The sequence below is a fragment of the Colletes latitarsis genome, chromosome 11 (genome assembly GCF_051014445.1).
Source record: "Colletes latitarsis isolate SP2378_abdomen chromosome 11, iyColLati1, whole genome shotgun sequence".
NCBI lineage: Eukaryota > Metazoa > Arthropoda > Insecta > Hymenoptera > Colletidae > Colletes > Colletes latitarsis.
In genome coordinates, this window is record NC_135144.1 from 30,604,229 (window position 1) to 30,629,605 (window position 25,377).

Here is a 25,377-nt window from a genome sequence, read left to right on the forward strand (position 1 = left end):
GCTGCAAATTGTCTTTGTCCTAGTTAGCCGCGTAACTCCCTGCAAACTTTGCTAACCTATCCATTAGGCGATGCCGACTCTAATTCCAATTACTCCGATACGTTTAATTGCCGGAGAAACGGAGTCCATTTCGTGAAAGTTTGATCGGTTCACGAACATGGCAGTACGTCGATTATCCGAACCAATAAGAGGTCAAATTGGTTTCGATGATTCATCGAGCAAGAAATCTACGATGCATTAATATAATTTTTTGATCAACACATGTATACGTCCTGAACCCTACTCTTTGGCACTCGTAATATACTCTATATTAGAGGCTCTAGAAGAATCATCCATAATTATCAATAATATCGTTAAGATATCGATAACTTGTTAATAATCGATAGCAGCAGCTCGACTCCATATTCTACAGAAAGTTTGTCCGTATTGTAAAACTTTCTTTGAGGCTGATAGTAAATAACCATCATTTATTGGGCGGAACGGGTCGGCAATGTGCCACGAAGGGACGATGACGCGCGGTCACTCGACCCTGACTTTATTTATGTTTCCCCATAACGTCAAAGGCAGTTACACACGTGCTACGAAGGCCTTGATCGCGACTCCTTTGTCTACGCGTTTCGTTCAACGGCTCGAGCCGTAGACCTTGTCGCCATTACACATCCGTATACCATTGCAATCCATACGCGCGGGCATTCCATTGCATTTTACTTGTTCAACGCGACTCTTCAGGTCAATATTGTGTATTCCTCGCAAATCTGGAATTTAATCCCGACTGACCAACTGACCGAACCAAAAGTAACGTATCACATTCTATTTGTTCGCAGTTTGAAAGCAAACTCTTAGATTTTTAAGTGAAAGATTATTGCCGTCAATTTTATCCAGGATATATCGTGGCGCGTGGGACCCACTTCAACGTCGAATTGGGGACACAGACACCATGAAAAAAGTTCCAGCGAACATATGCCCTATTTGACCTTGTTCCCAAGTTATAGCCTCGTTTGTACTCTGGTAGTTCTTAATCCGATTTTACTAAACTGTTTGCAAACAATATTCTTAATATCACTCAACTTTGTTAACTATTCTGTTCTGTAAATCACTCTAGTAGGTTCTCTTGCTGCGAATACTACATTTTTGGAGCTCGTTATGCGTTCAAAGCGACAACGAATAGGTATTCAAACTTGGAATTGACAGACATACTCAATTTTCAATCAAAAGTCTTTCATAACAGTATCATACAATATACAGGGTGTTTGACTACCGCTGGAAAAATTTTAATGGGAGATTTTAGTGGCCAAAATAAGACGGTTCTCTTCGTTTACGAGATATGTAATATGCGATTGAAATTTTTCAAGTTATCACGTTTTGCTATCTGCCAGTAGTTATTCAGTACTAACCACTGGATTTCCTGAATACAGTATTCAAGACATCTAGTGGTTACTACTGAATACAGTATTCAGGAAATTCAGTGGTTTCTGCTGCATGCATATAGAACACAAAGGTTTTGATAAAACAGTTGCTAAGTGTAAGATAATTTACCGTACGTATCTAAATTTATTAAATAAAATTCAACTAGCTTGACAAAAGTGACATGAATTTTTGGTTCGATTCGATTAGAGACACGTTTACGAAACGATACGTCAGGTATGTTTACGTGCATTTGGCATTACTGACGGGCCCAATTGAAGCGCTTAAGGACAGCCAGCTATCAGTTGACATCTAGTCGAACGCACATGCATAATACGTTCCATTGAACGTAATCAACTAGGAAACGTTTCGATAAACCTTGGAAACCGACCTTGACTCACGTAGGAAAGACGCTTAATGTGTGGATGATCTCACACGCGCGTGTTATGAGCGTTTCCAGAAGCGTGTGTCGATGTGAGAACAGAATAAATATCAACTTTTTATCGTCACCGAACGAAAGTACATTCGTTGAAACGAAGGAAACGTGTCTGATACATAGTATCAATTAGACAATAAATAACTTGACAGCATAGCTACACGAGCACAATTATAATAATGTTGAATGTCCTTATCTCAGATTTGAACCATCTTCAGCAAAGACCCAAATAATTATGGGCAAACGGAAAAATAAAATAGATGTAACATAAAAACGACAATATTGAACGGTATAAACTATCCATAACGAGACATGACATTAATAATATTAATTAACTATGCTTGTAGAGCAATGTTGTCATATTATTTACGAGTCATTTGATCAAACAAACATTTATCATCGTTATATTAATCAGGTGACACGATTTGAACGGTGCGACAAAACCTGTCGGCGCGAGTCTTCCGCGTTTAAAATATAGCAATGTCCCTTCGGCAATGCAGATTTAACCCTTTAAGAACGGTGTACATCGAGAAATTTTTTAAAATATTATTCACGAATAACGAATAGAAGATTTAGGCTCGTTCGTATCTAGCAAACTTAATTTACCCTAACGTTCGTGCTCCAAAATAAATTGTCGTTAGAGATCGTCCTCTCTGTTGTAACGTTCGGTAGAATCTAAATATAGGCACCACGTATCGAATGCACATTGTTTCAGCGACCTCCCTAATAAACTACTTCCTCTATGACTTTCGTGCTTTCCTCGTACGACGGAACGAACCGTCGACCTCCGTGACAATGCAGCGTCCTTTGTGATCCCTGACGTCAGACCGTCTTTGCATTTGTCATCCCGCTGAAAATACCAGCTTACGCCAGCGTATTGTTGCCCAGAGGAATCGTATTTTTACACTTTGAAATTTGTGTTTCAAATTCTGACCCATAACTAAGCATATCCCCTTCGTCTTTTGTTTACTCTTTTCTACGCTCGAAGCACCTTGTATCAGAACGCAAGAAAAGATGCGTCAGAATACGAAAATACAGTAACGAAAAGCAGTACTAAATGCCTCTATTAGAAAATGGAATTGTTTTGTTAGGTTTTCAATCGGTAAACATAATTTAATAGATGGTTAACACGCGTGGCTGGCTGGCATACCGAAGATATCATTACTGAATGTATTATTAACGATTTTACTCGCGTGGTATGAGATAGCCGACAGCAATGTAACAAGAGATAGTAACAGACTGTGCACAGCATTCAAATAATATATCACAGCAAAGACCCACGCGAGAAAAGCTGCTTGCAACCGAGGCTTAAGCTTTCTCCGTAACGAGGTCTATCGTTTTACTAGGAAGTCGCTAAAACAGATTTATCACCGTCGTTTCTCTAAAGTAATAATTTCCCTGAGTCACTTATTACCGCGTTGCACCGCGTGGACAAAAGCTTTCGCGGCGGTCTCACCTACGCAAAAGGATTTCTCCCGCGGAAAGGAGACTGAAAACAAGAAGGAGGACTGCGTTCACTTTCTCGTTTGACGGAGCAAACTGTGTCGCCTGAAACCGGGTCGTCGGGAATATCGCAGAGAAAGTGAGAGTACGATCGACGAACCTCCTGCGATCGCGATGCAGCTGCTTGGTTCGAATGATCTCGTGGATCGGGATCTACCGCGACTTCTCACTCGGGGAACGCCGTCCAGAGGGCAGCACCTCTTGACAGAGTCTTAAGCGGACCAAGGTACGTACAACAAAAAGTCATTTAACAATTAAAAGAAGAGTGGACGATTCAAAGAACACTGAAAATATATAAATAAAATTGGAAATCGACTTGGAGAGAAATGGATGGAAATCAATCTTTCTCGACTTCTTGTTAGGACCAAATATTCTAGCACTAAGTATCATTGACACTTTCTCGATAAAACTTTGAATTTAACCAAAGTTAAACCGTGATCATATCCACCCTATCGATCCATCGTTTCTTACGGGGTGACCTAGTAAAATCACCCTGTACAGTGGCGTATATAGTAATTATTTTCAGCATCGCGTCTGTAAGTAATCGATGAGTAATTTTAGAATTCTGTTCGAATCTGTTCGCGAGCGGACGCGTACGCCCTTTCAGAGGAACCCGTCGAAACGATGACGAAAACTTTTACATTCTGTTAAGTATCACGGGCGAAAGCGAGCGACCGAGCAATCGACGACGAATTTCAATAGTGTATCATTCCATAAGCTTTCCCACACACGCCGTCGACTTTCGATTTAGTCCCGTGTCTCGCGATCCTCTCTGCCCGAGGAGAAAGACGATGTGCTCCGCTTCTACTGTAGCTCCTCTGACCTATTCACCCACTTCGCGTTTAGCTTATTCCCCTACCATTGTTCGCGAGCAGACAATGTGCCCGAAGGAATTCGTCCCGCGACATGCACGAATTCTACTTTCGACGATCGAAAACAAGGTCGAGGGATCGTTTTCCTCGCTGACGAGACACCGGGGCATGCATCAATCCCATTTGCGCGAAGAACGACCATAAAACTATTTATGGAACTATGTAGAAAGTGAATTGAACTTGGTCGTGGAAGGCGACTGTTGTTGTCTGTTGCGAGACAGAGTGGTCTTGGATGATCGATAAATCCTCGCCACGTGTTCGCTCTTTACAGAAACTCGATACTCAACGACGTTGTCAATGATAAATATAAACATCTACGACGTATGGTTTCTCTAATTAGAGCGATAGAACTTTCGATTGTCATGGCCGCCATCTTGCTTTAAACTTAACGCTCTCGAAAACTATCCGAATCACGGAGCGAAACGTTGAGTTGATAATACAAATTTTCTAAGTTTAACGAAAATTATTGTTCAAGTCCCGATCGAAGACACCCCCTGTGTATGTAATAAATTCCAATTGGAAGACATCCCTTGTGGACGAAAGATCGTTCCGATAGGAAACAATCCTACCTCTATAAATATATTCTCTGTGAGACGTAGAAGCCGGTTGACCTTTAACCTCGAAAGGCAGACGGCCTAAAACCAGAGTGTTATAGAACTCGTGCGAGTAGACAGTTCGGTGGTATATATTTCGGGGTCGTGACCCACTTAGCTCTTCGAAGCGTGCTACCATGTCCCTGTTCGATCCCTTACGAAGGCCACGAACCGCCGGAATAATACGTCCGATATTAGTCCGAATAATACATCTTGATACGCGTGCTAGATTCGACTCTAGCTCCGGCGTCGCATAATACAGTCTTTGTATTTCACGAGCATCGACCTCCACTATGCTCGCTTAGGCGTCTTCTACCGTAGTTCATTCGACCGACCCGATTACATTTCTGCGACAAAATACACTCTATGTATCAAAGCGACGTTTTGGTTATTACAGTCGAGAGCGTGGCGTACAAATTTAGAATTCCGTTGTTTCGAATTTTTCATTCCCATCGACACGATTAATTTTTAAATAAGTGCGAGCGTCACGACGTCACGATCAGAGAATTTTTCAAACCTGAAATAAAGATTAACATCGCTGGTTGGTATGAAAATTTGATAATCGATGATCATATCTATAATACATCTACCAAGCTACCGTCTACTATGATACTAAACGCGTGCAAGAGTCTCACCGTCGCACGACAAACGTCAGAATAGGAATATCATTAATGCCCCGAGTCGGTGGCGGAAACATCTGTCGTGCTCGCAGGTCGAAAATGAAATTTAAAAGCGAACGTTTCTATCGGCCATAAAAACGTCAGACCCCGAAAAAGGAAAGAAGCAAAGGTCGCGTCGATCGATACTGACTGACGTCTCTTCGCAAACTGACCGAAAGGGACGCGGAACGTTTCCCGCTTTTGCGAGGCCGACTAGAGCGTGGCCCTCGCGTGCCTCCTCGTGCCCGTCATTTACGGGTTTATGCATTTACGATTATTGACACGGGCCTCGATTGCCGGCCATAATTGCGAACGTCTGTCAGTGACGCGGAGTATATTTGATTTTACAACCGTTCGTCGAGCCCACGGACCTGTGCAACCCTGGGAAACACGCTGCACGCTTCTCCCCCCGCCATTTAAAATATCAATTTCCACGCGCGAGCTCTGGCATCCCTTACACCAGCGGTGCACAACCTTTTCCGACGAGAGTAAAATAATATACGCTAGTTCCACAATTATCACACTTAAACCCCTTGATGTACGATTTAATTCCAAATAATTTTTGGAATGTATATACAGCAACCGAGAGGTCGGTCGAGTGCTTGTGAGAGCGTGACCCCTCTGGTGGCGAGCATGGGAGACGACGCCACAGGGTTAATAGAATCGAGGGTTGGCTTTTGCTCTCCTCAATCCTCGTACACTATTCAAATAGTTGCTACGCTAGAAAAAATGTAATATTTAAACTAATCTGATCTTCGTAATAAGAGATTTATTACAAATATTTGCGTTTTTACGTAGCGAGTTTCTGCAGATACTCGAACGCTTTCGATCGAAAAAACGAAAAACAAATATGGCAGCCGTGGTGACTGAAAGTTTTATCGTTCTCGATGGAAAACCCGACAGATTAGAATCGAAGGGGGACAAGTTGAGTGCTTCCCTTGCAGACGACGTTCAGGCAGGTACAAAACAAGTTCACGAGGTCATCCGGAGGAAAGAAAAGACGGGAATTCTTTGTCTCCCTGGCGACCCAGAAACCCGATTCTTTCTTCCTCTCATTTTTCTCGATCCGCGATCGTAGGTGCGCGCACGAGCCTCGTTAGTGAAAGTTACCTTGGCAGAACGGAGGGGGAGAAAGTGAAAGCCGTTTCCGGGATAAACGTGGCGGGCGGAGCTTGAAATTGTATCGAGGAGGTGGACTGATATTAATGACTGTCCGATTACACGATTCCTGTCCATCCGCGATCGTATTTACGACGTCTCGAACGTACGATAACTGCATTAGGATATGTACCACCGTGTCTCCGTGTAACGGTGTCATTACGGGTTCATAAACTAATATTATATAACGCGGTGCGTGTCTCGTGTGGAATTTATTATTTCCAGTAGGTAGACCAGTATTAACAGCTACCGATTACGCCAGTTTCGAGTCATTTACTGACCCCGAAGTACTTGTTCCGCCTAAAAAAACCAGACAGAGCGAACTAGAATTCATTCATGTCGCGACGTGAATAATTAACTAATTTCAAACGAACTCTTGATTTACGATAAACAGTAAATTTATAAACATGCGTATTATAATATAACAATAGAAATCTGCTAAAGTTCGGTAAAGTTGAAAGCGTGGGTCAGAGGTGGCCCGGTTCCGCAATCCGACTGTTAATAATTTTCGTCGCGCTATAAATAAATACTCGCCTACCGAACGGTGCTACGATTTTTCGAACAATGTACTTTTTAGGTCGATCAAACACCGAATGCCTACGCTTTACTATTTCAGAGACACTCTACTCGCATTGTGATTCTAACGAGAATATAAATCTGGTTTCTGGTCGATGGAGTAATTACGGTAGAAAGTGTGACAATACACACCCTGTATTACCAGTTTAGCGACGTTGCATTGAGATGAATTTATGTAACTATGCGAGAGAAAAGAATTGTACACAGAAAAGGTGGGCTGATATTAATGACTGCTCGATTATTGTGGGATTTATCTCTCCCTGTGTTCGTATTTTAAGTACAATGGTATTCAAACCGTTGCGACTGAAAACAGTAATGAACAGGATGCAGATGTTATACTGACGTTCTCAAAATATTGTTACGACTATAATAAGTCACAACTATCAGGTATGGTTAATGTCCTAGTCGTCGTCACATTTTTTGACGATCGCTTCGAATGGTAATGGAACATTCTATTTTGCAATATAAAAAAAAGAAATATCTCTATCAAGTACATATATCATCTCTACAGAGTTGACGTAACTCAAAATGCTCCAAAGGGAAAAAGTATATAGTTAATATTAAAAAACAATGCATTTACCGAACTATTAATCATATTGATAAAACAACCTGGAAGTGTAAATGACTGAATCGACAATTTTTAATAACCGACATAAATGGCGGATATTTCGTAGTCAGTTGTAAGCCACTTCCTGCGATCCTGCGTGACGCAAAAGTAGGAAGGAAAAGAAGTTGTTTCTTCTGTATTGGTTTCCTTTCTCGAAACGCGAACACCGTGTAAACGCGATGTCGTTCGCTCTCGAAAAGGGAAAGGAGACTCGAAAGTGGAACACGGCCAATGGCACGATGACCTCATGACACACATTTCTCGCTCGTCTCAACGAAAGTGAAAAGAATCGACCGTTTATAGCTGGCCGAGATTTACGACCGTCGGTACCTGACGAATTGTATTTCATCCAATTACACTGCGTTATACGACCAGCGTAAAACGGTCGATTTCCAGCGCGTGACGAACGCTACGAAATACAATTTCTGCGTACGAAAATCGTAGTTCCTCCTGAATTCGGTTTTTAATTGATTTTTAACGCATAGAAAGAGATCTTCGTACTGGTTGTTTCAAATAAAAAGTATTCGCGAAGAAACTGTTACCGATTGGAAACGAACGTCGACGGAAACGCGTTCCTGAGAGAAACGTTTCTAAAATTTTTCCAGCCGTTTTCACCCGACAAATGTTCCCGGAAACCGTGAAATCGGGCTTGGTTCGCAGCATGCATCGATCCGAAATTTAGGTACGAAACCGCAGAGAGGTCTGTTTAGCAGCCCGTGCGGTGAAAACTCGGTTTCGAGAAGTTGCCCTTGGAGCCTTATGACTTTCGTAAACATCTCTAGAAAGTCACGCTTTCTCTGAAACGAAGATGACCCTTGACGAATCATTCGGATTACCTTGGCAGACCCTCGCCTTAACCAAGGACGTTTAAGCGGAAAAGTAATTTTAAACGACCGAAGGTAAATAGATGAATGCGAGAAGGCAAGTCCCACGGATTTGACCTTAAAAGCAATTACGATCGATTCTATCAAGAAATTGAGAAGATATACGGAATAAAAATAGACTGATGGTGCAAGCTTTGGTGATTGCTAGGACTCGTTGAAAGAAGTAAGTCTTAATAAACATGTGCACTGAGCCGTACAGTTTCAGAGATAAAAGTTTTTCCTCGCGTTTCCTGTGTTTCTCCTTGCAGTCGCAATTCCCGATCGATTGTGATTGCACGTGTTCGCCAGCGAAGAACTCTCGCTCGATATATCCCCTATTCTCGCCACATCTACAATTACTTTTACAATTATTTTTATTACCGACACAACATTGACCCATAAAATGAGGTATTTTATTTTCTCGTATGCCTTTCCAGTAGCAATTTCTATCAACTGTATGATCACGTAACCAACATACTAACGGCTTTTTTCTATATCCATTCGACACAGTTCAACAAATATTGTTTTAAATCCTTGGTTTTGGATTTAAGATAATAAGAGATTGACAATTTTGAACAAAATTTATCTCGTAGAAACTGTACTATAATTGGCTCGTAGGCTCCTTTGAACCAAAGCATCAAAAAGAAAAATCATTTTAACTAGTCCGATCCGATTTTCAATGTATGTTGTTCAACTAGTACATTCCTCAAGCTCAGAACCAGCTTTTTCCAACACTTCGTACGTACGTTGTACTTTTTAACATTCGCTAAAAGTATTCTCGAAGTCATTGATAAACCAAAAGTTAAAGACTGCAATGACGTATTTACTGTTGGCGTGTGAAGCCGTGGAATAAACTGGAAGAACAATTTTAGAATTGATGACAGTCCTTGGTCAACAAAGAACCAGCACAGTATTAGAGTTGAATTACTCTAGCCCTGCTTATTGTCTCGATATCCTTGGCTCCGTTTTTAGCCTGAAATCGCGGGCATAGGTGCACTTTGGCCTCTGTTTTACACACACGTGCTTACACGTTAAAACCGGTACACATCAACCACTTGAGTAAACGAGCACGTAACTTCGTTGTTCTAACAATATCTGCAGTACATACACGGAAATCGAACCTACTTTGATAATTGGTACAGCACGTCATACTTCTTCGCTTACCCGGCCCACTCTGAGAATCACGAACCTAACCCGCGAAAACCGAACGTCCTGCTTACTATCTGATCCTATAAGGAAATAGAAATTACCACAATATATAAAAATTAGATTTTGAATAAAATCGGTACATCGGTGCAGCTATAGTACTGACAATACAATTGTTGTGTATTTCATTCGAACGACTAAACTTGCTTACTAATTTTTACCAAGAATTTTTTATAAAGAAACAAAGTATAATTTTCGCAGTGAAAAGTAAATTCACAGAAATAACATTTTCCATCTAAACAAACTACGAAACTCAACGTAATTTGTGATTTACTGTTGAACACGATGAACTATTCTTATGTTGGGTTTGTTCTTGTCTTGTTACATATAAAAACAATGCAATGGTTGCAGAATTGCTCTTTTGCATCCTCCACTCTGGGTGCGCTATCGAAAGTAAGCGCAACGAATGTTATAACAATTGGCCAGCTTTCCGAGTAACGACCAAGTTTCTTGAAGTCACGCTTAATAATAGACGTTTTCAGTGGGAGTTCCGTAAGTTCTATCGGTCTGGATGACGACGGTTCATTCAGAAAGCTGACTATTTCCGGTGCAAGGGTATCCCGGTACGACATGGCGTGACTTTCGCTAGTGACCACGGTTATTAATAACAAGTACATAACAGATTAACCTTGAATAGAACGATATCTGCCGACCAATTTGAACGCCAGGAAGGAGCATATACGTGTGAAACAGAGGTCGAGAACGATTTCAGGATTCACGTACCGCTCAACGCAGAGATCGTATTCTTTTTTTTATCCGATACTTGCGCGTACCCAAAAATATACGGTTAAATGTTAACTATCAAATGTGCTTTTAAGATTTAAGCAGGAATTTTTTGCCCACCCCAATAGAATAATGTGTCTTATTTGATATTTCAAGTTGAACGAATGAAACCTTATTTATATAACTGTTTCGCTGAATAAACATTGGAGAGTAAATCTTACACAGTCTCATTGTCGTTGTAAAATATCAGCAGCGAAGCGACCGTGACACGAGCCTGGAGTCATCGAACATTTTACGAGCTATTGTTCGAAAAATCATGCCAGTTATAAAGCAATCTGTTTGATGTCAATCGAGAAACATTAGAAGACCCTGCAGCTCCAAACGGAACTTCATGATTTTCGTTTACAGGTATATAACATCGAAGGCCACGCTCGAGCAATTTTTACGACTCGTTCGTAAATCATCCGTTTTCGGGGAGGAAAAATTATTTGGGAGTCAAGACCTTTTCAGCGAAACAATTGCTTGAATGGGAACAAGTACAGTATAACGTAGATTATCGTAGATTACATTTTTGTTTCTTTTTTAATGTCCGTTATACGCACTTATATACACATTCAATAATTCTTTCTGCATATCTCTTTCTTTCCCTGAAACTATATTTATCTTCCTATTACTTTCCTTCTATTAGTTCTCTCCTCGATGCTATAGATTTATGACACGTGTACTCCTATGTCCTTCTTTTCTTATAAAATGTCCTACTTAGATCGCGAAGAAATCCACAAATTGCAAAATGATAAACGATAAAGAAAAAGTTTCTCCTGTGTTTTTGAAGTTCAAATAGTTACATTAAAAAATCGACAAAGAACTCTTTCTACGCAAAGACCGAAGGCTAAAATTTTATTAATTTCACGATAGATCTACCCCTATTTCCAATAATCTACGTTCTGCAGTGTTAAGTGCAACAAAACACGTAAGAGGTTTAAAAATAACTGCGAATTCGTCCGTTCCCAACATCCACGAACGGTTTTAAGTTGCAAATCATCCGAACTCTTTGGTACGATTCAGAGTGAAAAAGATTCGAACGATTCTCGTGCATTAGAATAGACGCGACAAATAGCAGTTCAAGGTTTTTCTTTGACGTTAAAAAGAAAATGTTCATTTTTACGTCGGAAGAGTTTGTTTTACGCGCGAAAATACGACAAAGAATAAGAAGTAACTGTGGCCGTAAATCATCTCCACTTACCCTTCGACCTCCCCCCGAAATCCATTACGACATTTCAGGGCCGAAACTTTGCAAATATTCAAGGCGTAACGGTCCGCGAAGAGTCGTAAATTCCGAACGGTCAAAAGAGGAGGACATAATGTTTTCCCAGTTTCAGGTGTAGTCGATTATGAGAGAAAAGTTGAGGTCGTAAACGTTTGCCGGTCTGTTCTACGGTCCTTTGTGACGCTTTCGGAAATGGCAAACAGTCGGCCGGCCGACGAACTAAAAATAGTTTTTAGAAACTGTACGTTCTGTTCGAATTAAACGCGAATTAATAACAAATTTCGTTGTGAATCGGACTAATCGTGACATCTTTTAGTCGTAAATGTAAACTCGATATAATCTGTCGCGTGATCTCTAAATAGTACGAAGATTCCGATATCCGGCTTTGTACTGTCCTTCGCTTTCGTTTCGACAGTCTGTGTATTTATAATAAAAGTACAACAAATTTCAATAATTTCAACGCATCAAGCATTACTCGTAAAGCATACTCGATAGAAATGTCACGTGACTAGAAAAAGTAAATAACAAATATGATATCTACGACGATTACAAGTTTAATCACTGGAGACATCCTAATTTACGAGTGAATCTAAAATTTGTATTCCTCAGTAGGAAATAAAATTTGCCCTATTCGTGTTAGTGGATTAAGCGATACCGTTGTTTGATTTAAACGATTAAATACGCTTTTCCTTACACGATGGCGATCTGTTGGCTACCAGATCCCATTTAACGCTTACTGCCCGCAACGTTTGCTTGCCTTGAAACGCTCAAGCCCTTCAAGTTCTAAAGTTCGAAAAAGATCCCTCCAAGCTGGCCCTGAGTTGCTGGCACCCAGCAGTCAAGATCGCCACCGCCTTGGCATCCTGCAGTTTTTACGAGATCGCTATATTTGTTCCACCAACTATATCTGTCTTATTGTCTATCCTACGATTCTCCGAAGGTCGGGTCGCGTCTACCATTCGATAGGCTATCGCCTCATCTTCCTCGGTTTTCCGGTTTCCATCTCCCTCTCTTTGCATGTTTCGTTCCTAGATCTGCTAAAGTGCAGTTCGCGGAACATGCTTGGAACAACAATCAAATGCAGAAAAATTCTTGACAAGGCCGTCGATGTCAAGGATGCATCATGCATTGCTCTACCACCTGACTTGCGTGCGTTACGATCGGCCAACAAGAGAGTCCGATCGTCGACAATTTTCTTTTTACCCAACATTTAGTTAAATCTGATGCCTTTTTATTATTATTGTATTATGTCTTCGTAATTAAACAGTTCCCTTTTCTAATATAAGCAAGGAAAATCCTACAGCTCAACTGCAAAGATCCAAAACTATGTCGATAATTGGTTCATTTATCGTTACAAACATTAATTGGCGTTTCGTTCAGGTGAACTTTTATTTAAAAAACCTATATATCCTTTATCCTATAATATCCTTTAATCGTTGATTTTCTTTTTAATCGACGCACATCTTTTCTCCGTCGAGCATTGTTAGCGAACGATCGGAAGTTTTGCATTCCTACGACACCCGTTTCGCAAACAGAAGCGCCGTTGCTCGTTATTCTTCCTTTGTTCTCCCGCGCCATGCATCATAGCATATTCTACGTCCGCCGGAGCACTTTCAATGCTAATTGAAATCGGAATTTCCTGAGACTATCAGGATAAAACGCGGGGAAAAAGGAAAACATAACTTGATCAGATATCGCCGCGATTTGCTGGAAAATTACTCGATTACCATTAGTATTATCACGCGCTCGAACATGCTGACTATAAGTTTTAGACTTCATTCTCATACAAAGCGATTTTTTGATTCGTTGACAATTGTCAAAACTTCAATATTTTTATTTCTATTTATAATTTCTTGAATCCTTTAAATCTCGATTTTTTATTGGCAACCCTCTTCTTCTCCTTTGTGATTTACGCATAACAATATATCAGCGCAAACAATTTCCTAATACATGGGTAATTCGTGGAGAATTAAATCTGCTAGGTCTCTATTCTGAGAACACCGTATATTTTACAATAATAGCGAATAAACAGTTACAGTTACCACTTAATTGTGCCTATCCACGAGGAGTTGTAATTTATCTGTGCGTAGAATAATGCTTTGGCAACTGGTCGTATGTATAATTAATTTACCAGTTCTGTATCCTATGTAGATCAAACAATAAAACAAAGGAACAAGAACGAGTTATAAAACCTCGTATACGTAACCTTCGGTTAAAGAATTTCAAGATCGGGGATGTTTTTACATTTCATGAAGCAACAATGTGTTGGGGGTATGCAAAAGTTTCCATCGTTTTTACAGAAGATAAAACTAACTAAAGAAGACAAACAGCCTTCTACCGAATGTGATTAGTAACTTTGAAGAGCACGCGCGATTACTTACCTAATTTTCACGGAGAGCTTCTTGTCCGCCATCGCGATAGTGATTTTCCATCGTGAATCCTCGCTTCTGTGGTCGTGCCCTTGATGTGTCCCGACATGGTACGTATATAAGATCACATTTACGTGCACTATACACATACACTGCTCGCAGGTCACGAGTATATGACGTCGAGCTGGAGCATGAATACACAGCGCGTGGTTTTACGTGCGTCAACAAAAATCGCTCGTAACGCAACGGAGAAACTGTCCCGGAAACGTTGGTCGTCGGCTGGTTGAAGATGCCGCGATGAACCACCTGCAATTGGATAAAACGATCGTTACGCAATGGAGATCGTGATTGTGTTAATTCAACGATCATAGAATAACCGTACGCAAAATATCTTTATTACGAATTAACCTCTTTTCAGATGCTTCAAGGACCCAACGAAAAAGAAAATGAACAAATATCGGACGCAATCCGGAAGATTGCGCGCGAGTTTCAATCGCCGAAATTGCTCCGGATTTGTACGGTATAGGGAAGAAGTTCTGACGTACAATCTTAGAAATTACTCCCGAGTTTCGATGCACTTTATCGGTCTCCGCGAATGGAGTGTTTCTTGATACAGCGATCCCGAGATACATGGATTCTTATACAGAGTGGATTTAGTAACTTGAACAGGCCATAATTCTATTCCCAAACGAAGTTGAACAAAAAAATATGACGAACGGAAATTTTGCATTCTTTACCGATGCTAAAAATTGACTGTTTTGTTATTTTTGTCCAGTGTATTTCGTAAGAAATCACCCCTTGCGCTGTTGTACTGCGAATAACGGAGCATCCAAGGTACGATTTAGGGAAGTTTCACGCTTGGTGGACGGGAGTCGTGCGTACCCGTTTCAGTCGTAAATGGGAGGACGTATCGAGAGAACGCATGTACACGTGCAAACGTTCCACGTGCAATAGAATCTGTATTTATAGATGTACCCGAGCTCGGGATTTCGGGTCGATAGCCGTGACGTCAGTGGATCACACGAGCTGAGTGAAAAGGGCGGAAGAGAAAGAGAGAGAGAGAAAAGAATGTGATAGAACGATAAGAGAGGGAAAAGTTGTTTATAGAGAGGAAGACAAAGCGACGACAAGAGGGAAAAGAAGATACGATACAAAAAGAGAGGACGGAACGATGACGGGTGGCGCGGAAGGGTGGGAGGCACGTCGGATGAAGTTCAAGGTTACCGCGTTTCAATGCACGTCCCACGCGGAAAATAGGAAAAGAGAGCGAATGGATTTTCCAGCTCCGCGGAAAAACGTCGGCCGGATGGTGGGCGAACGGGGTAATTTCCGTAAGGAAATCCGCAGTTAAAGTTTATTCCCCGAGGGACACCACAATTTTCCGATTACCCATTTGGAACTTTAATCGACTGTTTGCTTTGTGCATCGATCGAATACGAAACTCACTCGAAGATACCTTTTTCCGTGTTCCGTTTTAGATAATAATCGGCATTAGCATAAAATTGCTCGTTTGGTATTTCAAACAGTAAAGAATCCACAATTTTTTTTTCTCAGTTCGAAGAGAAGCATTAAACCCGTGTTTTTGATGCGATAACGAGTCGCATCTTACGACATTAACGTGACTCGTGTAATTCGATGCTTCTGGAAGTTTATGTAAGGTCGATTTAAAAAATGGCGTTGCCCGATGCAAGTGCGTAGTTAAATATCTTCGTTAATAATTTAAACGTTTCGATCTCGTGTACATCTATCTATTTTATTAGGTACTAAAATCTTAACAAACGGGTGCAAAGTGTAAATCTCAAAATAATTTTTAAAAATATTTAAATCTTAACGTTCAAACTGGGTAATTTTTTTAATCGGATGTACAAGCTACAAATAATAATCGTTAAATTGTTGTGTTATCGAATTGGTCGCGTGAATAGAGCAAAATGTTGAGAGGTTTTTCGTTTTCATTAAGTAATTACGAACACGTAAGACCATTAATTATGATTACGTGTCGGTGATGACATCGATGATGATGCACCTGGAGCAAGCCACGAGCAACCGGTAAATTCAAGGAAGTGATAAACAAAAATATTTGCTCGTCTGATTCGCTTGTTTCCGAGAATCGCATGTTCGGTGGGCGTTTTGTAATGAGACGTCCTGGTGACATTATTACGAGGCGATAATCCTCGTGACTAAGCGTAATGACGATGTCGGCCAACTTGCGGCGCATTGCATCCTCCCACATAGACACGCGTCTAAATGCATACGCGAGTGTATGAACTCGAAACGCATAGTTGCCAAAAGGTTGAATTTATTAAATAAAAAAAAAACGATAAAACGGTAGGTTACGAAGTAAAGAGTGTCGTACAAATGTTCTAACCCCAATTTACAATCTATGTTTTCCGCCTATTCCTATTATTCGATGTATTAGTTTACATTTTTACGCGGAACTTAGTTATCCAGTAATTAATTTTGGAAAATATTCCTTTTGAATTGCCCTGCATCCTCGCACAACGCGCGACATGCGGTTCGATAAATCTTTTCTTGCTCACCATTTCTAAACAAATTGGTTCATTAGAACGAAAAGCTATTGCATTATGGATCAACGTCGGAAGAAAAGTTAGCCATTATCCACAGGAATTTGCTATTACATTGAGAGAAGGTAGATATTTCTTCGAAACATGTCTGCAAGGTTCTTATTATTCTAGCAACCACGATATTATTTTGTATTTTTCAACTATCATGCACTGACCAATCATTTGTCTATTACGTGAAAAGATAACAGCAACAAATTTTCATTTTCACGCAATCCATCCAACTTTTATTCGATTTCAAATCGAGTTAAATAATTATTGTTTTCATCGTTATAAACTCTGAAACAACTAATCATTTGTAAATTTCGGCACGATATAAATAATACTAACGTGTCATGGCAGATCATAACGTTAAAATATTGAAATTGTATCCACAATGTACGGACTCGGTGTTCAAGGTAATCGACATGAAGTGTTCACTACTACGTAGAATTGTTCTTCCGCAAGCATGATGCAATTGCATGAATCGCGATTAAGCATGAAATCAGATTTAAAGGAATAGGTTAGGCTGCCTCCTAGTCGTGGCAGTAAATAATAGTCGCTCGAAAAGGTGCAAAAAGAACGAAAATGTCCTTTATAAATATTCGAAAATAAGGTGACGTTGAAGTAAGAAGGCCAGGTCAAGACGTACGAATACTTCATGGACCTGCTTGTTATGAAAAGTAGTCTAGTTCGCCCATTCAATTAAGATCTCTTGCGTCATTAGCGATATCGACGATCCAATTATATCCTCTGGTACACCACGCGAGCTATTCGATCATGGTAAAAAATATAAAATCCGCAGACGTGGTTGCTATTCTTGAATGGTAAGAAAAAAATACTCAAACCACTCAAAACACTCTTTCAAAGATGGCGATGATCTAAGGAGTCAATAATTACAAAATTATAAACGTACATTTCGACACGTGAAAACTAAGAGTATTCTTTTTCATAGGTGTTACCACCTCTTAGAAGAGTATGATTGGTGCCTATTCGAGGATCCACTCGGTATAAGCTCGAACGAAGAATTGGGTCTTAGATCCTTGTACTATTGGCCCGGCATACTCCAACTAGAACTCGAGTTTGTTGTCTCGACTCTCCACTGTCCTCAGACCGTAATCGTATTTGGGTTAGCATGCCCGGACGTGGCCCAGGCGTACCGACCTTGAACTTGCCACCCTCCGATGGCCCAACGTCAACTCCCAACCCCCTTTCATCGCGGGGAAAGTATGGATACGGGAGATACGTTTCAAGAAGAGAGGAAAATAACCGGAAATCTAAAGATACCACAGGGAGTTTACTCCTCAATTTCAAAGTTAGGTTTCTCTCGTTTCCCACCCCTAAGTTTCCGAGCTGGAAAACTGTACCTTGGAAACTAACACAGACTTAACCTCCCTAAGCCTATCGTACATTACAATGTATTAGATTGACCAGTAATGTTGAATTTTTAAAGCAGATAACAAAATATATAAATTGATGAATCTCGTCCATTCACCGTATTTACTAAATATTGTACTCCGAATACCATTTGCTCAGAATGAATAAAAAGCGGGAAATGGGACAAGGAAAGTATCCCGAATTTAAAATGTACCGCATTCACGGTCTCAGCCAAAAGCGAGAACTGACCTACGCGAAAACATCGATGAAAACACGTATCTAGGGACCGAGATGAATTGAATTAAAAATTGGTCACGGTCCAACGAGATAGGGGCAAGATAAAAATATAATAATAGCGTTGTCACCTGTTGAAGGTGCTTCTGTGTCGAGAATTCGTGGAATAGCTTCGATGCTCGGAACATTTTTAACCCTGGAATATTATACTGTATTCCCCGATTCAGTTGCAATCCCTATAAAACGTAGATATTTATGCCCTGATTGTTAATAGACCATAAAGTAAATAACAATAGTATTGTATTGTGGGGTTAACTTTCCTAGCATCGCAAATTACATCTACTTTACTCCGAAATAAGTCATCAATTTGAAATGTGTTTGTGTTTGGCGAATTGTGGGTATAATTATGACTCAATGAAATTCCGTAGGGTAAACTAATAACCTGCTGAAGACAATAAGCCGAAGAAAAACTACTCTGCAGCAAGATCCTTCGGTGTTACACAATGACCCGACCTCGACTCGATTTCTAACAGTCACTGATTATTGGATCTCAACATATAATATTCGCATCGAAAACTAGAAACCAAAGAACTTACGTTTCACGAAAAATCTAAAAATTTTAATGAATAACGAGTACAGAGACTAGTTTGAGAACAACGTCACATTTCTGTTATAAAATAATATTTAATTATTCTTGCCTCGTATACTAGGGGGGAAATTAACAATATAAACTAATGACGGACAAAGAAATGGAATGTACTTCTCTTCGTATATGGAAATATTAATTAAAATTGTTCACAGAACACGTTCGTCTAAATGGACAACACTCCCTATTTAAATGATTTGTTTGTACATAGGACAACTACTACCTATCACTGTCAACCTATGAAAATAACGCTTATCTTTATAAGCCTAGTATCTTTCCATAATGCCCTAGGTGGATTTACCTCCAGATCAACCTTTCTCGAGCCTTGGGACGAACAAGACAATCATGAACGACCTCGAGCAAGTGTCGGCTCCCGGCCACGTATAACGGGTTGCCCGTGACCGGGGAAGACCTTGGCCATGGATGTACACCGGGTGTCGTGACGCAGGCGCCGCGTTGCGCGCATTTGCTCCTTTTATGAACCTATCTCCCAGCCATAATTTAAGAGGAAAAAAAAACAAACACGAGTTACGAAGAAAGTTTCTACCGAGCTATCTATTAATTATTATTTGCAGGTCACAATGTCACATTTCGTAGCGTTTTATTGGTATGATGCTCGAAGCAATGTAATTTTACTTTGAAAAAACAAACACAAAAACGAATACATATCCTATTAAATGTTTCAGAATATTAATACTTTACTGAGAGTTAACTGCAAATGTTATGCTCTCTGATAAACGTAAAATGTGAGTTATATTGTTAAAAACAATGACGCAATTAATAGTTTTTGATTTGATTTCTTTTAATTGTATGAATAGTTTTTACTAAGAAGTTAATTATTAAGACATTTAACATTTCCTAATATCTTATTAACGATGGACTAACGAAAATACTTTTAGACTTCGTTTTTTATATTCCGTAAATAGTACTTGTGGCAAAAGTTTCTTATAAACGGAAAAGATCTTTACGTTGCGTCGCGTAGAAATCAACAAACAGAGCTTACGCAATGGTCGAATATTGTTGAGTGTTATAATAGCTCCAAGCTGCAATCAGATCATCAGATTAAGTTATACGAGCACGCCAATACAGCATCAATATTCCTTCATTCCAGTTTTCTATAGAATAAAGAACCGAGTACAATATCTAGCACTCTATTGACGCGAGATTTGTGTAAATTCCCCTGATAGGTACTCCAGCAGCGAATGCATTGGAAAATACATTCTATAGCAAGGATATAAGTAGGTTACATCAGAAAAGAGATCGTAGTATCCTCAAACTAATATTGCCCAGAGATGGAGGTGGATTCCACTTCGCGAGAAAACTTGTAAAAGACTGATAATTCGTGAAGGTAACTTATAGATGAAGACCAAATGTTTAACTCTGAGGGTATTTCAAAACCCAATTAAATACAATGACATGCACAACACTAACGAAAGGCTATTTTAATCGTGTTATGCGAAGCCATTAAATTTACGAATCATGACTTTTTTGTATTAATTAATATCGCTATTTTTTCAATAATCCGATGAAATTCATCTTACCATACCACAGCGTAGGCGGCAAACAGTTGTTCGGTGGGGGCAGACGTTAATAGTACAGCTTATCCAGAAACAATCGTCGACGACCTCGCATCAGTCTCGACCGGCAACTTAAAAGTAGCGATGGGACTAATACCCGCATGTTCCTGTATTGAAGATTCAAGTACCTTAAAAAAAAATTGTAAAAAAGTAATTAGAAGTCACGTACAATAATGAAAAAATGATTTCAAATTGTTTCATTACATAGAACACAGAAAATAGTAAAATAGTCTTTATCTCTAGAAAACCTAATGCAATAAAAAAACTTTATTGCCAAATTCAGAGTTAGTAGATAAAAACCTAAAAGTTTCTTAACCTAACCTAAAAATTTCTTTTCCTCGAGTTGTATAATCTAACCCAAACCTAATTTTAATAATCTATGTGTTCGTAATGCATTGTTCTACGTATATGATATGAAATGTTTTACAAGATTTATCTTTATTGCGTTTTGTAAGCTTTAATTTAATATTTCTTCAATTTAATATTGCTTCCGGAGTTTAGTCCGTCTGTTGATCAGTGAAAATACAATGAATTTCAGTTAATTGTACCATCGGTTAATCGCGACAACCATTTGAGACAAAGTTTAACAAAATAACCATAAAAATTTGTATAATTAGTACAACCGTTTAATTTTCATAAACCGTGGTACTTTCATCTCTGAAAATACTGCGCGTAAATAATAATGAATTGTACGACTTATGTTCAAGAACCATAAAATAGTAAGCTGGAATGCATTCCCAGTGATAATTACGTTTTTATATTTGACACTTCGAAAATTAACTACCCTCAAATGCTATAAGATAAATTTGCACACGAAGACTTACAATTAGGTTACACCGTATTTATTTTTGATACACAGTCTAAAATAAAGTGCACTAAACGTTTAATTCGACTGCATTTACATCACGCGTACCAAATTTATAAAAAGTACAAATAAAGTATACACATTTCGATCTGTGTATGTGGTTTCTTCTCGGCCGTTATGGACGGCCATTTTGAGCGTAAACTCAAAATACTGCTTATGCTATATCAAATCATTATTGAAAAATGCATAATATTTCCAACAAAGCAACGAGTTTTGTATGACTTTAATTTTTATCATTTAATGCATTTGTTCTATTTGGTTTGTTTAATCAAAATCAACGAATCAATTTATTTACCTGATTTGAATACAGACTCGTCTGGGTGAGATCTAGGTTAGGTCTAGATTTATCGATTTTGATCTGCAAAATCTCATGGATAGGAGGGAGTAAACTGCATCGCTGTATACGTTACGGTAGTTGTTTGTTTAGATTACGTTTTGGATTGTGCCCATCGCTACTTATAACGGTTTGCCCGTGACCAGCGAAGACCTTGGCAATGGCTTGCACGATGTGCTGCGACGTACGACAAGCTGGTCAGTGGCGCGCATGCGCCGGCTGCGCGCGCATCTCGCTCGATGCATCCGGAGGTCGCATATCCCGTGCACACCGACAACGGCAACCTTGACCTTATACCTCAGCCCGCTGGCCAACAAGGTCCATCCACTCCTGAACGGTTGAAGGTCACCAGCACCGTGACCAGGAAGCCGGGACGAAAAGAAGGAGAGGAGCTGATGGTTAACGACGGTGGAGAGTAAAAGAGGAACTGACAAAATCCAGCCGCTCGATCTCCCTCGAGGACGCGTTAACGATTCTCAATTACCGCACGTCAGCCCTTGTCTCGTTATATCAACGGCCCCTCCCAACATTTTATCCCTTTTTCTACGCCTAGATCTCTCTCCTGTCATACTTATAGTATATGTCTCTGGTTCATTCCGATATAATCACGTGGGTTACTTTTACTATCGATCACGTCCCCTTCTGGTCTACTCAGTTCCTCGATTATTGTTTGGTTTTACAACTAAAGATTACATGGAAATAATAGTAAAGATTGTGCGAGAGGAAAACTTCGGTATATGAACGAACACGTGGGTAGTACTATCGCGATAAAATTTTTATTATAGTTTGTCGATTTAATGCGATCAACCATTGAAATTTTAAGAAATATTATGTTAATTATTAATACTTTACCATCGTAACAAAGTAGGAGCGCAAAGAGCATGTGCCTCTGGACACCATGTTATGAGGACGCCAACAGATGCCCTTAAAAATAAGAAAAGTTAAATTAATTTCTGTAACAATTTATCTATTATTTGTAAAATTTTTAGCATAACTTTTTCTGTAATAGTGATCGATCGGTTTTAATATCTACAAAAATCAGTCCTCTTTAACATATTAAATAAAGAAAGTACCACTACCTGACAAACATTTGCTCGAACAGATGAACGAAATTAAGAGCATGATTATAAATAGTTTAGCGACTAATAAATACATTTTGATGAAAATAATAGATGAAATTTTCCATACTATCGTAGTGATAACGTAGGTCATACAGAAATGACTTTGAATTACATGCATGCTAGAAAAAATAATTTGCTAAATGGATTGATCAGTTCAACTGTATTATAATAAGACTATTCGACGTAACTGTTACCTTTAAACAATGTTAATCTGTAATAATACTGTTAAACTATTGGGAAATAAATGAATGTTTAATCTAAATGGTTCTAGATCACGTGGACGCAACTGGACAATACACTGAATGAGATTTTATTTCAAGAAAATTAATGACTTAATGACACTACTATCGACAAAGTAATGTTTTGAACATAGTCATAAAATGATTATAAGGTCTTATGACTTATATATGACGGCGCATAATTGAAACGAAATGCTTGTCTCGACCGATTCTCGTACAGATTAGACGATGGAAAGTCGAGGTCGCCCTTGACGTAAGCGCCAACCGCGTAAAGATACCCGGACACACTGACAGTCTTTCATAAAAGATGCCTATGCCAGTAAAATTGACCATGTAACGTGCGTCAATTGTTTATTGTTACTACTTATGAAAAACAGTACTGTAAACATAAAGATTGCAGAACAAGATCTCTTATTTACCAAATAAATTATACTTTTTATACATAAATTTATTTAAAAGAAATACGTACTGTTTCATAAATTTGTTAATTCGAAGAAACTAACAATTTATAATTATTTATCGCGCAACATACATATACGTTCAATATCTATAGTATATTGTGTATAATTTATTCTTTTTTTAACGAGTGAGGTATAGTAAGAATCATTAGGTTTGTTGCCAGATAAAGTTTTCGATAACTATGTTGTTCATTTGCGATACCGCTTGTTTCTTAATTGCGGATATTACCGGCGCAATTTCTCGTAATAATTTTAATTCGGCTTATGAGCTGTCCGACCGGTTCAAGGTTTTGAGATTAAGCAAGTTCACCTTTAAAGTTTAATATTTCCGGAATGTAGTAGATTCAAGAAGATTAATGACCTGAAATTATTCAAAAAGTTATTTCATCGTGGTAATTAAGAATCTTTAACAGGATAATCTGGTCTAGAAATTTGATAATATTTATATTTTTGTTCATTTTTTTCAAACCTTTTCCATTACTATATTTATATTCTATTATTACATTTTCAAACTAAAATTCGTCAATACCGGCGCTAGAGCGTCAAGATTTATGAGTGTCGATTGCAGCACCTACAAGTGTTTGGCGCCCAACGCAACTTGGCTCGCGCCAAGCAAATTGGAACAAGTGGGTATTACTACGCTCGGGATCTGCCGGTATCCTTTTAAAATTAAACCTATTATGACTTTCTAAAATCGCCTTTTCGAAACAGAAGAAAAACAAACGCGAAACGAATACATCGCATTTGAAATTCAAATGAAACGTGTTGTAATGAAACATCAACGCAAATTGTTCAGTTATGCAGGAAATCCAACCAGTGAAGAGATGTAAGAAATATAAACTTAAAGTTAATATTTTTCAAATCTTTTCAAACATAATAAAAATATAGGAATACAATACAAACTTGTAATATGTCGTGCGTGAAAACGCGCCTTTGCCCAATACGCGTGGTTTGGTGGTGGGGCGCGGCTGGCCTCGCCAAATCTCGCGTTGAGTGGCTAAAGGACTCGTCAAATGGCTTCGACACACCCGGGAAAAGATCTTCCGGCACAGGCAGCTCCAAATCCAGCTATGTGGCCTCTCCTCCAGTAATCAAGGCCACTGCCCACTACGTTCTTCTTAAAGAGAGTAAAACCAATTTCATTTATTTACGATTCGACCAGCAACGTACCATCCTACGATTTGATCGTTCTGTCTTGAACGAAGACAAATAAATTCAGCTTCGTGATTCTTTTCACCTTCCCGAATAATGTTACAAACTACCAATTTATATAAATCCAGAAGCCCACCGCCGATTTGGATAGTCTGTTCATTCTCTCGTAGCGGCGAAATTCAATTTCATCGTGTTACGAAACCTATATGTAAGTATCACTAGGCTCGACCTTGACATTGGCCGCTGCAACGGGTCGTCACCGCTCGTAGTTACATCATCGTCGGTGTTTCCTGCCAATTAAGAAAATAAACGTTTGGATGATAAAAAAACTTACGAATAGCGAGCGAACAAATCGGAAAACGGATCAAAAGAACGAAATATAAATATACAGAAAAGCATCCAAAGTTTTGACCAATGATAGTAAATAACGAATAAATAATAAAATAATCAATTTAAGGGGCTCGTGAATACTTTCAAACAATAGATTATTTCAGTTTTCGGTGACAATTTTTAGGTTACTTTCAGAAAAACCGCGAGTAATAGAGAAAAAATTGTAACTGTTCGATTGAAGAAACATCAC

The 25,377-nt window shown here is 39.2% G+C and overlaps 1 protein-coding gene and 1 long non-coding RNA gene across 3 annotated transcripts in view; one reads left to right on the forward strand and one right to left on the reverse strand.

The window, feature by feature from the left end:
• Positions 1-20,720, reverse strand: part of LOC143348085 (uncharacterized) — a 160,215-nt gene extending 139,495 nt beyond the window's left edge. For both annotated transcript variants that reach the window (XR_013080707.1, XR_013080706.1), the window contains exons 1-2: positions 20,593-20,720; positions 14,249-14,542 (exon numbers count right to left, since the gene is read on the reverse strand). This is a non-coding gene — a long non-coding RNA (uncharacterized LOC143348085). The remainder of the gene's footprint in view (positions 1-14,248; positions 14,543-20,592) is intronic.
• The window catches only part of Rpl32 (ribosomal protein L32), a 188,817-nt gene that overhangs the window by 124,216 nt on the left and 39,224 nt on the right, over positions 1-25,377 (forward strand). The window lies entirely within an intron of this gene.